Here is a 12698-nt window from a genome sequence, read left to right as displayed (position 1 = left end):
TTTTTTTTTTTTTCCATTTAGTCAAATATCAGAACAAGAAATAGCTGCAGAGTTTTATTAGTTGCAGATTACTTGCCCAGACAGCTGTGCTCTCAGCATGTCATCAAAAAAAAACCTGCTCTCAGAAGCCAAAGCAGCCTCAGAAAGCTGATCAATTTAAACACAGAGCAAAAGTTGTGGCTCACCCCGAGGTATTAAGGGTGTTAAATGCTCTGCCAAGGCACAGGGCCATCACTGTCACAGCCCTACAGAGACTCCTGCTCCTGTTGGGATGCTGTTCCTGCAGGCTGGGAGGGCAGAAAGCAGCTGAGGGCAGTGGTGTTTGTTAACAGCTCACAGGAAGGTGTTTATAACAGCTCAGGAAGGAAGATGGCTGGGACCAGGTGTCCTTTCCAGGTAACATCTATTGGGAAGAGGGGAAAGAGCTCCACTGGAAAAGCTCTGAATCCCTGGTGGCATCTCCCTTGCAGTCCCTCCAGAACAGGCAGCAGGGCCAGCCTGGAGCAGCCTGGGCTGTGGAAAATCTCCTTGCCATGGCCAGGAGGAGCTTCAGGTCCTTTCCAGCCCAAACCATTCTGGATTCTGTGCCTTATGGTCTTGGAAAGGCTAAAAGGGCTCAGAAAGTTCATTAACAGCTCAGGGAAGGAAGATGGCCAGGTGTCCTTTCCAGGTAAAATCTATTGGGAAGAGGGGAAAGGGCTCCACTGGAAAAGCTCTGAATTCCTGGTGGCATCTCCTTTGCACTCTTCCTCCAGAACAGGCAGCAGGGCCAGCCTGGAGCAGCCTGGGCTGTGGAAAATCTCCTTGCCATGGCCAGGAGGAGCTTCAGGTCCCTTCCAGCCCAAACCATTGTGGATTCTGTGGATTATGGTCTTGGAAAGCCTCAAAGGGCTCAGAAGGTTTGTTTTTCCTCTCTTGGGAGCCTCAGTTCTATTCCCAGCATTGTTGTCCGTGCTGTTGTTGTGTGACTCTGTCCTCAAAGGGCCTTCAGTTCAAACACCTCTAAAAAATCTCTGATTTCCTAAATTGCCTCTGTGTGAATGGAAATAACCAAAGAAGGGAACTAAGCTTTGTGAGGCTTGGCATGAGCTTCAGGTGAGAATGTTCTCTCTGTCAATTTGGAGTAGTTTTCAAAAGCACAGTGAGATTTCAGTGTTGGACAGGAGGATTTGAGTCAAAATGAGACATTAAATATGGGTATAGGCACGAACTTAAATTAAATGTAACAAAGAAACATTCTCAGATATTTTTTTTTTCTGACAGAAATAGCATACAGGAGCTGGATGCCTGCTCCTGGCAGCATTTATTTTCTTAGGGTGAGGCTAAATTGGACATGAGTGAGTCCTCCTCTGACAGATTTTGTTTCCAAGTGTCCTGCAGCACTGCAGCTCAGGATCAGAGCATGGGCTGGTGGTTGTGCCCATTTCACTGCTGCCAGTGACTCTTCCCAGGGCTTCAACAAGTGCTGGAGGGAAAACATGCTGAAAATTCTAATTATCCTGCTTGGTGCTATTGCTATTTCTTCTTAATTTGAAAAAAAAAAGAGTTTAATGTCTCCTTTTGGTGGCATCCACTCAATATCTGACTCTTCATTTCGATTCAAATTCCACTGTCTTATAATTTACAACTCAACTAAACGTTTCTTTTCATGAGTGACACCCAAGGCTTTGTGCCTGCAGGTATCACTGCATGAAGTGGGATATTTAAAGCAACAATCTGTTTGCTTCCAAGGGAAGAACAATGCTCTGAGTGTGAATGATGTGTCAAAACGTCAACCAAATTGCCACCTGAATGTGGCAGCTGCTCCGTTCTGAGGTTCACATTAAATGAAGATAACTGAGCAGTGTTGTAGGTGGCTTTGTTTGTTTTGTTTAGTAAAGGTGTTGGTTTGATTGGAAATGCTTTTTCAGGAATCCTGTTTGACAGCAAAGAGCCAAATGGTTTTACCTGGATTTTTGAATAAACTCCTGCTGCCAAACTCTTCTCTGCAAAGTATTGTTGTGGGTGTTGGACACCACTGAGACCTGGCCCAGATTCCTCCCACACTCTCCTGAGCTCTCTTTGTGTTCTCCAACCAGCCTGGCTCCCTCTCCTTCCAGCAGTGCTGACCGAGGTGCAGTGTACTGCAAGATAAAGCCAATCAGCATTTGCAATTCCTTCTGCTTTTGCTGTATCCTCTGCTACAGGAGGCGTTTTGTCCTTGCTCCTCAAACCTTGCTGCTTGTGCAGGCTGCCCTGGAGCAGAGGCTGGGCAGAGTCCCAGAATAAAGCAGGGATTTATCCAAAGCATCTCCTCCATGGATCCACCTTGGGCAGCACCAGAGCCCAGCCAGGGCTGCACCCAAGATGAACCAAAATGGCCCCAAAATGCACGAGCGCTGCCGGGGTCTGTCCCTGGGATCAGTTCTGCTCCATTTGCACCTTGCAGTTCATTGTCCCATTGCAGCTTTAGCCCAGGCAGTCCCACCCTGCTTGTTTTTCTCTCTCCAGCCCACGGGGTTTGTGCTCCTGGGCTGAGATTTGGGTCATTTGTCCTTGGTGCCCAGCTGGAGCAGGAATTGTTTTGTCTCCCTGCTCTGTGCACACAGCTCACCATTCCTTAATGTGAAGCTCAGACCCACACACTAAAGCAGCACAGAATGTGAAATACAGAAAAGCCAAAACCTGAGGCATCACCTTCACCTGTTCTTTTCCCTCCTCTTGCAGCTGGTAATGTACACATGGAAGAAGAGAAGAAAATCCCTATCACACTGCAGAGATGGACTTTACAGGTGAGATTTCTGGATTTTGCACTTTTTACAGGAATTTCTGGCCTCCAGGACTGAGGTATGCAGGCCTTTCCCCAGGCAGCCCTTGCTGCAGCCAGGGGAAGGCTCTGCTGATGTTTTCTGCATTCCCTGCTGCTCAGCAATGCCCTGAGCTCTGTCCATCAGCAGGGCCTGGCTCCACTCTGGGTTTTGCCCCTCTCTGGCTGGCAGCCCTCAGCAAGGAGAGTGCTCCCTTCCAAATTCTTGGGATCCAGCTCAAGAACCCCAAATAATCAATTGCTTTTGTGTGTGTGTGGCAGCCAGGAGCTAAGAGCTCCTGCAGGATGCACCAAACACTATTCTGCGCAATTCCAACTTCAGGTGTGCCCATTTCCATCCAATGAGGGGTTTATTTATTAGAAATGCAGCCTCCAGTAGACAAAACCCTAATAAATTGAGCTCCAGGATATTTGTTATGAGATGAGGGGAGCTGGGAAAGGAAAAACAGAGAGAAAACCAGAGTAGGTTTAATTGTACTGATAAAGAGAATGTGACTGTGAAACTTAAAGGAACTGTTGTGTGTTTTTTATAGGAGAAACGGATTTAAAATGGAAAGATTACCTATTGCAAGAGCAGGGACGTATTTATAGATGCTGAACTCTGTGTTCATGTGTTTTCAGCTGGGGTGTGTATAAAAGTAAATTGCTTAATAAATGCAAATGATTTGTGGCACAATTTTGGGCTATAGAGCAGCTTTAGTATCATGACTTTGGTCGGGTTCCCTTCTGTTCCTTCACATAACCCAGCCAGAATGATGGCAAAACCCCACAAAAGCAGGCATCACATCTGTAGTTGAGTTTTCCTAGGTAAATGATGCTGCAAAATGTTTTTTTTTTTTTTTCTGTCGGGCTTGTTGGACTGGGTTGACCTTTGTAGCAGCTTTATTCTCTCCAGCACCCTCGAGTTTGGAGACAAATCAATAAATTGAGCAGGAGCAGTGCGCAGAGACCAGATGGTCCTCATCCAGTGCTTGCAGGGGAATGGAAATGTGGAGCCATGAAATCACCAGGCTGCACCAACACTCAGATCTGCCTGGGTGCAGGAGGAGCAGCAGGGAGGAGTTCCCAGCCCAGCCTTTGTGCCAGTGTGCAGCTGAATCCAAACCTCACTCAGGACAGCGTAAAATAAATTCAGGTGCTCAGAGGAATGGACAAACAGATGTTGGGAAGTTCTCTCTGACTTTTATAATGACAAAAAATACCTGGAAGATTTTAGGAGGAGTTAACAAGTGTGAGGATGACATAATTTACCTATTACATAAGAGTTTTTTTTTCAAAAAAAGCCTCTTAAAAATATATAAAAAAGCTTTTTAGGATATTGAACAAGAGTTTGGATTAAAAATCAGGTTTTTTAGGCATTGACAACTTACTAAAAATGTGAATGCCCAAAAATCTCTATTTTTAATCCAAACTCTTGCTCAATTCTCCATTAAAAGGAAGTGAAACTGAAGGACAGGTTTTCATGTGGAGGCAATTCCAAGAGTGGCCTGGAAAAGGAAGTAAATAGGTGACAATTTACTGCTGATGCAAAATGACTCAGAATATTCTAATTAAAACTGGCTGTGGGAGCTTGCAGAAATTTTTGTGTGACTGAGGAAACAGAATATTGATAAATGAGTGACAGTGGGTGGGAAGGAACCTTAGTCAAAGTCATGGCTGAGTTGGAGAATTCCAATTCTCTCTTCTTTGGGGAGGAAGTTCTCCAGGAATGGCCTTATTTTGCAGGAAGCACATGATTTTTAAATTTTAAATTTGTTTTAGTTGGTTTTTTGTTTTGTGTTGTTGGGGTTTTTATGGGTTTTTTTTTTTTGTTTGTTTTGTTTGTTTGGGGTTTTTTGTTGTTTTTCTTTTTTGTGGTGTTTTGTTTAATTTCTTTTGGCCATTTTTACAGTGTTTTGGAGGTGCTTCCATAACCTTGTTGCCCTAAGAGTAAAGCTGGAAACTTCATCCCACTTTCAGATTAACCTTGATTTTAATTTGACTGTCGGAAATGTTTATTTCTAACCAGCACTTTTAGCTTATAAAGATCTTCTCTCTCCACCAGTGCTTTTCTTTCAAGTCCCTGTATCTAATGAGAGGCAGCAATTAAAGCCTCACATTAAAACTTTGCTAAACTGATCAAAGATAGTGTCTGGCAGGAGATTCCCCTTGGTCCTCAGGATAGGATGTGACTAATTCACCTTTTTATGGCTCCAGCTGTGTTTGCTGTAAAAGCTGTGCTAACTCCATTGTTTAGGAATGTAATTAAATTTAGGAGAGGTTTAATGCAGCCAGTCCATGTGATGAAGCAAATGACTTCTGAGATTCCTTGAAGACTGACTGTATAATGCTCATAAAACTCCCCCTTTGTTTCAGAACTTCTATGACTTCACAAAAAAAGTGAAATCTGGCACTTGGCAGAGGCAGAAGGAAACATCTGGATGCTTTTGATCAAAGATGTTTAAGGAAAATGAGCCTGCAGAGCATCAAGAATGGCACAGTTTGAGAAAGAGAAAGGAAGAATGAAACTCTCCTCAGCAGAAGTTGGTAAATTTGGGGGGAAATTTGCTGTGTAGTTTCTTATTCCTCCAATAAAGCTTAATGCTTACACAGAACATTCAAATAAGTTGTTTTAAATACTGGGGTTTTAAGACTGAAGCTGAAATATATCTAAAATTAAGAAAATTAGCTGCAGGATGGTCTTCTGCAACATGTGGCAGAACTGTGTTAGTAAATGGAAGCTAAATGATTTTCTTACTATCCAGAGTTCAGCTTTCTGCAAGAGTAAATAATTTCTTTGAGCAGTGGTTGAGTAACTGGAAACACTCAGTGTCTGAGCTAAAAGAGTGATTTATCTTCCATTGCTTGCTGAGTGCTGCATTATGTTACAAATCTAAAGCTATTCAATAAATTACAAAGAATTTGTGTATTTTTTTTTTCAGGGATGTGATTTCTGCAGTTTCCTGAGCACACAGAAGAGTGGAGAGGACCTTCTTTGCCCATTTGCTAGAGAACAGTTGATATTACATTTGACAATCCTGTAATCCAATTTATATCCAGCTTGCTGCTGGCCACCTGTGAGCAATTTTATTCTGTGGCTTTTTGTTTTAATCTTGAGAGCACTCATTTGTCTGTGCAAGATGATTCCCTTGGACTGCCTCAGGATCTTGGGCCCACCACAACAGCTGGGTGCTTAATTCAGACCCTTGGAGTTACTGAATCCTGATTTTTTTGGTGGGATTTTCAGTCTGTGGGATGAATCCTGCACTCAGAAAATTGCTTTTCATGCTGTGCTGTTTGCTGCCGTTGTCCTGTGAAGGTGAAGTTGTGTCCCAGTGCATGCAAAATGAAAAGTAAAGGAACCTGACTGGCTGACTGCTCCTTTAGACAGTAAAATGAAACAGTCCTTAGCTTCTGGTAATGGTAGCAGCAGTGTTTTCTTGATTTAATAATCCAGACAAAATGATTTTGCTGTTTAAATTCCATTTTAGGGGGTTTGGGAGGGGATGTTGTCTCCTGTAACATGGTCCCGCTCCTCTGATCTCCAGCTCAGGTATTCACATTTTCCCCTTTGTTTCAGTGCAGTGCCAAGGCCAGGGATGCTGGGGGGGGCTCTGCTCTGGATATTCTGCATCAGATCCCAACATTTCAGCTGCTTCTGGAGGGCTGAGGTGTTTGTAGGGGCAGGGATGGAGGGAGGTGCTGAGGTACCACAGCAGGCTCCACTGAATATCAGCTTTATCAGTTCCTCTCAGCTCCTCTCATTTACCTGGTGCTCTGCTGGCCAAAAATATTCCTTATCTGGATGCACGTTTTTGGCTTTTTTCATGGATTTTTTTTCAAAACCTCTGTCAAGGTTCTGTTCTGTGAGGTGTGGGTGACATTTGCCTTCTGAAAGCTGAGATTTGTGGCCACCATGTAACACTGAATTCTCTGTGTCCGACCTGACCATGTGCACAAATTCTCTGTTCTCTGTGACTGTGCATCTGTGTATAACAGAAATAGGGGGGATTTCAGAGTAAGGCTTTTGTAAGTGTTTATATTCAGATTTAACAGCTGGGGTGTAGTGAGGTGTCTGAGCCAATTGATGAAATTAAACTTTAAAGGTTCTATTTGAGCAGAAAAATAAATTCTGCTCTCATACCCCATGCACTGTTGAGGTGCTGCTGTTGTGTTTATGTCCAGGTATTACCTTAGGCAGAGGTGAAAAGCTGTGTTTGGATTTTCCTGGAATGAGATCATGTTTAGGATTGCTTAATTAATGACAGAAGGAGGATTTGCACGTGCACTTCTTTAGATCAGTGATGCACATTTTCATGGTGTATTTTGAGTGTTGAGATGGAAGTTGAGACTCTGTTTTGTGAAAAGAAAATGAAATAAAAGGCAGGAACGTGACCTGAATTAAATAAGTCTATTCTTATCTTGAATGATAAAAAGAACAGGGACTGATGAAATTCTGCTCTGACACAAAAATTCCCTACAGACAGTGAAACCTGAAAGCCTTGTTCCTGAAGAAATCATGGAAAATATCCTGAGTTGGAAGGGACTCACAGGGTCATTGAGTGAAGTTCCTGAACCTGCCAAGGATAACCCCAAAAATCCTGAGAATCCAGAGAATCCTGAGCCTGAGAGCATTGACCAAATGCTTCTTGAGCCTAAATCCAGCCCTTGCCAGCCTCCACAGTCCAAAGCCTCAAAGAGCAAAAGGAAACAAATCAAAGTGCAAATCTCATTTTACAGCAAAGACAGAGGCCTGAGCGGGTTCTGTAAGTTCTGATTTCCTGGGTGTCACCTGCAAAACTGCCCTAAAATGACCCAAATATGATCAATTTAAGATGTGCTCCAAAAGTCAGATATCTAGGAAAAAATTTTCCACTTTTTATTTCCCCACTGCTGCAGGGTGCTGTCTGAGAATAATGCCCAACTGTGATGGGTGTTCACAGGGGTCTGAGGATGAGGGAAGAGATGAGGATCTGACTCCATGTTTCAGAAGGCTGATTTATTATTCTATGATATATATTACATTAAAACTATACTAAAAGAATAGAAGAAAAGATTTCATCAGAAGGCTGGCTAAGAATGGAAAAAGAAAGAATGAATAACAAAGGTTTGTGGCTCAGAGTCTGAGCCAGCTGTGATTGGCCATTAATTAGAAACAACCACATGAGCCCAATCCCAGATGCACCTGTTGCATTCCACAGCAGCAGATAACCATTGTTTGCATTTTGTTCCTGAGGCCTCTCAGCTTCTCAGGAGGAAAAATCCTAAGGAAAGGATTTTTCATAAAAGATGTCTGTAACACCCAACCTCTCTCCTGGCTGCAGAGAAGGATGAGGAGAGGACAACACAACACCTGCACCTGGCTCAGAGAAGGACAACACCTGCACCTGGCTCTTCAGCAGCATGAGGCACCTGGGCAAAGGTAAAAAATTGGACAAATAATGGAAACTGAAGCAGGAACACATCAGTGATGGGGGAAGCCACAGAGGGGCCTCGAGGCAGCCCTGCCACCTGATGGAGAACCAGCCACAGCTCTTCAGCTGCTGGAGCAAATGGAAAATCCACTCTGAGACATCACTGGAGGATGTGGGATGGACAGCTCAGGCCAGCAGTGCTCGCATTTCTGGCCACATCCACCCCCATGCTTTTATAGGAACACCCGCTTGGACACTTGGCTGCAGCACCAGCAGAGAGAGCTCTCACAAGGAGAGAAGTGTGGATTTGGATTCCCCAGCAGCACAAGTTTTGCCTGCCTTGATAGTTTTTTAATGTGTTTTATTTTTGCTTTCCGTGTCTGATGGAATTGTTGAAATGAGTGATGTCGTGCAGCAAACTTTGGGATGCCTAGGGCAGCACTCAGGCACACTGAGTGGAAATATTAAAAACCTGTCAGATGGGAAAGGGCTCCTTCCTTTCCAAACTGCCAATGTTTTATACACTGCCAGGAACACCTCTGCTGCTCCCGTGCTACCTCAGCTGCTACTGATGAAATTTGGTTTTCACTCACCCAGCTCCAGTCGTTGCTTAAGGGCCTGAAGGAGATGATTACTTAAGTCAGGGAGCAATTTAAGGGAGGTGGAATGTGAGCAGCTTTCTAAGGAAGAGGTAATGGAGTTGGGTTTAACTCTTGCTGTGACAGCAAAAAAATTTTGCCTTTCCTTCAGAGGATGTGTCTGTCCAAAGTAGCTGTGCATTTTCCTGATTTATTGCAGCTCCTCCAGCTCAGTTTGTGCAGGGAGTGAGGTGAGAAGGAACCCTTATCTCTTCCAGGAGTGGCCACAACATTTCTGCTTCATTGTCTCTTTTCATTTCTCCTTTGATTGAGAAAGAACCATCTGTGACTTTGAATAAACATTTAAGTGCAGGGAGTAACAAACCAGTGTTGTATGGCTGGTAACTTTTTCTGGTGAGTATTTCTGTTTATTTAGGGGCTCAGAGGGAGCTCTACAGAGGCTTTTTGCTGCAGTCTGGGATGGTGGCTGGTGTCAAGCCTGCTTAGAGTCCTTATGGTCTGCTCAGAGTGGCTGATCTCTGCAAATAAATGTCATCTGTACAGTTTAGCAAACAAATATGTCAGGGGCAGGCTCAGCTTGAGGTCATATTGAGAGAATTTTATCCTAAAGCAATAGGTTACATGGGTAGGATTAAATAAAGGCAATTCCAAGAGCTGTTTTTGTCATATTTAGATCCAAGTCCAGGTTTTAGGTATTTGCTCCTAAGTTTGGATGTTGAACATGGGGGAGAAGAAACCTTACAGAGCCTTTTCCCTGTGGTTGTGGAGCTGTTAATGACTGAAAACAAAGTATAAATTGCAATATTGATTGTAATTTCATATTGAGAAATGTAATCAAGGCTTTTTTTAAAAATATTTTCTGGCCCTTAATCCATTCCTTTAAAGGAAGGGGCTCCTTCATTGAAGCCTTTAATATCATTAAGTCTTCCTCAACTCCAATACCTCAAAGTGTTAGAGAACAGGAAAAAGAGGAGATTGTTCTGCCATTGTTTGGTTGAAGAGGAAAATGGAAATTGTGTGTCAGGCTTTGAGGATTCAGGAATATAATATTGACTGAATGAGACTTCTGCAAATGCCTTCTGATGTTGAAGGTGTTGTCAAACATAAAAGCTGTGCCAGGACTTCCCAGGGGATTTAATTTTGAGGAAAGCAGGTCTAGAAAAAAGGAACATTTCTTCCTTCTGCGAAAGCAGAAGCAAAGTGTATTTTCAAGAGTGCATTTTCAAGAAGAAAACAAGTTGCACAACATCAGTGCAACAATGCACAATCAACAGGAGATTCTGGAGATGCTCCTTTTTGTAAATTCAGCAGCACCACAGGGGAAAAGTGCTGAGCCTTTGAAAACTAAAAATCCCTGCCTCTGAAGGCATGTTAGCAGCATGGGTTCGGCAATTTCAATAACCAGCTTTGCTTGGAAACTTGCTGTTGGTGTGGTTTGCTGACATGACTGCCATGAAAAGGTTTGTAAATTGGGTCCTGGCAGACTGGCAGATGGAATTGCAGAGCCTTCGTGCTGGATTCTAAGCAATTCTTACTGCATCCACACACAAGTGTGCTTCTGCAGCCCTTTAAAATTACCTCTAATCCAATTCCTGCCCATGGCCCCCATTTGAAATGTTTTTGGGTTTTTTTTCTGTAGGTGTCACTATAGCATAGCAGATAGAAACCACTTTCCTTAATGAAAATGTAGAATCCCCACAGATCTGAAGGAAGCTGTAATCTGGTTTTCTGTGCCATGGTTGTCATATCAACAATGAGGTTTCTCAGCAACTAACAGAATATTTTATAGATTTATTTACTTATCCTTTTTAATAATGAACTTGATACAAGAGAATTTTTCCCCTTTATAATTATGTAGCAATTGAGAAAGTCTTCCCAAATCATTTACATTTTGTTGTCATGTTAATACCAACAGTTAAAATGAATCTTGTTAATAAAAGGAAAGCTGATAGGATTTATGAATGCACCAGAATGTAGCCATATTATGTTGCAAAACTTTTTGTATTTCTACTTAACTGATTGCTGAAAGAACAATTTGTGTGTATAGATTTGATGGTGTTGCTGTTTAGGATGTAAACTTGGCTTGGTGTGTGTTGTTCTCTCTGCTTGCATAATTTCTGAAAATATTGAACAGAGCTTGCTTTTAAAATTAGGGGTGAAGGAAATGAAACTTGCTTTTTATGGCCAGTATTAATCACAGAATTCTGGAATGGTTTGGGATGGGAGAGACTTTAAAGCTCATCCCATTCCACTTTCACAATTCCACTATCCCAGGCTGCTCCAAGCCCTGGATTCCTACACACTCCATCCTAAGCAGAAATTCCCACCTCCAAAGGAGCAAATTGCTGCTGTGTGGTGGTTAAGGCACAGCTTTAGTCCTTGCTTTCAAAGAGAATTGGGAATTTTGCCCCAAATTTTGCCCCAATATTGCCCCATAATGTCCTTATGGCACATTAATTTGACATGGTTTGCCTTCCTCTTCTTCTCCTGCTCTGCAGGATGCTGAGGGGAATGATGCGGTCTGGAATCCTCTGCAGGGAGATTTTGCCCTGTTTTCCCTTCTCTGGAGAGTTGTTTTAATTGTTGAGCCATTATCTGATACTCTGGCAATCATTTAAAGCCAATCCATTTGCTCTTGCCTGGTGTCTGTGCTTGGAACATTTGGGGTCTCCAGAGTGTGAGGAGCCCCTCTGGGATTTATTCATCTGCTCCTCAGGCTTGGATCCTTCAGATGCAACTTTAAAATCCTCCAGGCAAAAGGGAAGACTTGGTGAATTTCTCACCTAGGCAACGAGTGAGAATGTGGGTGGGTTTTTTTGGATGGTGATTTTGATTTAAGCTCTAAAAATCTGTGCAAAGCCTTTGGGAGCTGGGCTTGGCGTGCATTGCTAATGGATGAAATTGCTGGAGATGCTGAGGGATCACACTTCCTCGGGGGCTTAAATAAGAGCTGGAAACCCAGCTCTGCCCTTTGGCCTCTCAGGGAGTAGGTGTGTTACAGACACATTTCTTGCACTCAAACTGTCTTGGTTTTCCACTCTGTTCAAATTACTGTGTAATTTATACCACACCTCCTAATAAACTCTCCCTCTGCTTCCTCGGAGAATACAGCACTTGAAGTTAATTAAATAGAGGAGCTCTGTGAAGCTCAGAGAAACTGGAACAGCTCTGATTGTCTGACTGTAGGAGGTCATCTCAAAGAGGTGTTTGGGCACTTATTAGCAAACTGGGAAATTACATGTGAAGAAGCAAGAATTGTAGATGCTGTGCAAAATCTAAGGAAAGATCTTCATCCAGTACTTTAAAAAGGTGTTCAGGGAACAGAGAGGAAAAGAAAAACCCAACTGGTGAGCAATCAAAAGAAACTTAATCTGCTTCAGAGAAATAGATTTGCTCTCTGTTTGGGCATAGAAGTGGAGCTTTTATTTGCATATGAAAGATTTCTTAACTCACTGGCGTAGAGGCTGCTGGTTTGTGTTGGTTGGAAATGCAGGATTTTCAGAAGAAGATGTGACAGTCACTCAGGGATCCTTCTCCCAGCCTTTTTGTCCTGTGGTGACCTAAAGCCAGGCTAGTAATACTGGGATAAATCTGAACTTTTTATTTTATGGGGGCTCACTTGTGGTGACTTGTTTCAGATACAGGTGGCTGTGGTAACCCAACAATAAATGAAACTGCTCCTCATAGGACATTGGTTCCTGTTTGCCAGAATTATGTTCTGGTGGGGGTTTTGTTCATCTTTTTTAATTCTTTGTGTAAGTTTTATCTCTCCATTGTCCTGATGTTTAATATATAATGAGTGAGCTCTTGGGAGCTGCTTGTTTCCTTTTCATGCCCCATCCTTCAGCCTCAGGGACCATCATAATAAATTGATTTACAAGATTTGGCACTTTTATTGAT

General features: G+C 42.9%; 1 long non-coding RNA gene across 1 annotated transcript; it reads left to right on the top strand.

Annotated features, from left to right (window-relative positions):
* Positions 1–3676: 3676 nt before the first annotated feature.
* On the top strand, positions 3677–6390 carry LOC131087701 (uncharacterized). The gene is made up of 3 exons (XR_009114904.1): positions 3677–3941; positions 5162–5332; positions 5728–6390. It is a non-coding gene; the product is annotated as an uncharacterized LOC131087701 (long non-coding RNA).
* Positions 6391–12698: the final 6308 nt, after the last annotated feature.

The sequence above is a fragment of the Melospiza georgiana genome, chromosome 10 (genome assembly GCF_028018845.1).
Source record: "Melospiza georgiana isolate bMelGeo1 chromosome 10, bMelGeo1.pri, whole genome shotgun sequence".
Taxonomy (NCBI): domain Eukaryota; kingdom Metazoa; phylum Chordata; class Aves; order Passeriformes; family Passerellidae; genus Melospiza; species Melospiza georgiana.
The sequence above is the reverse complement of the archived record's forward strand: the minus strand, read 5'-3'. Positions and strand labels throughout refer to the sequence as shown.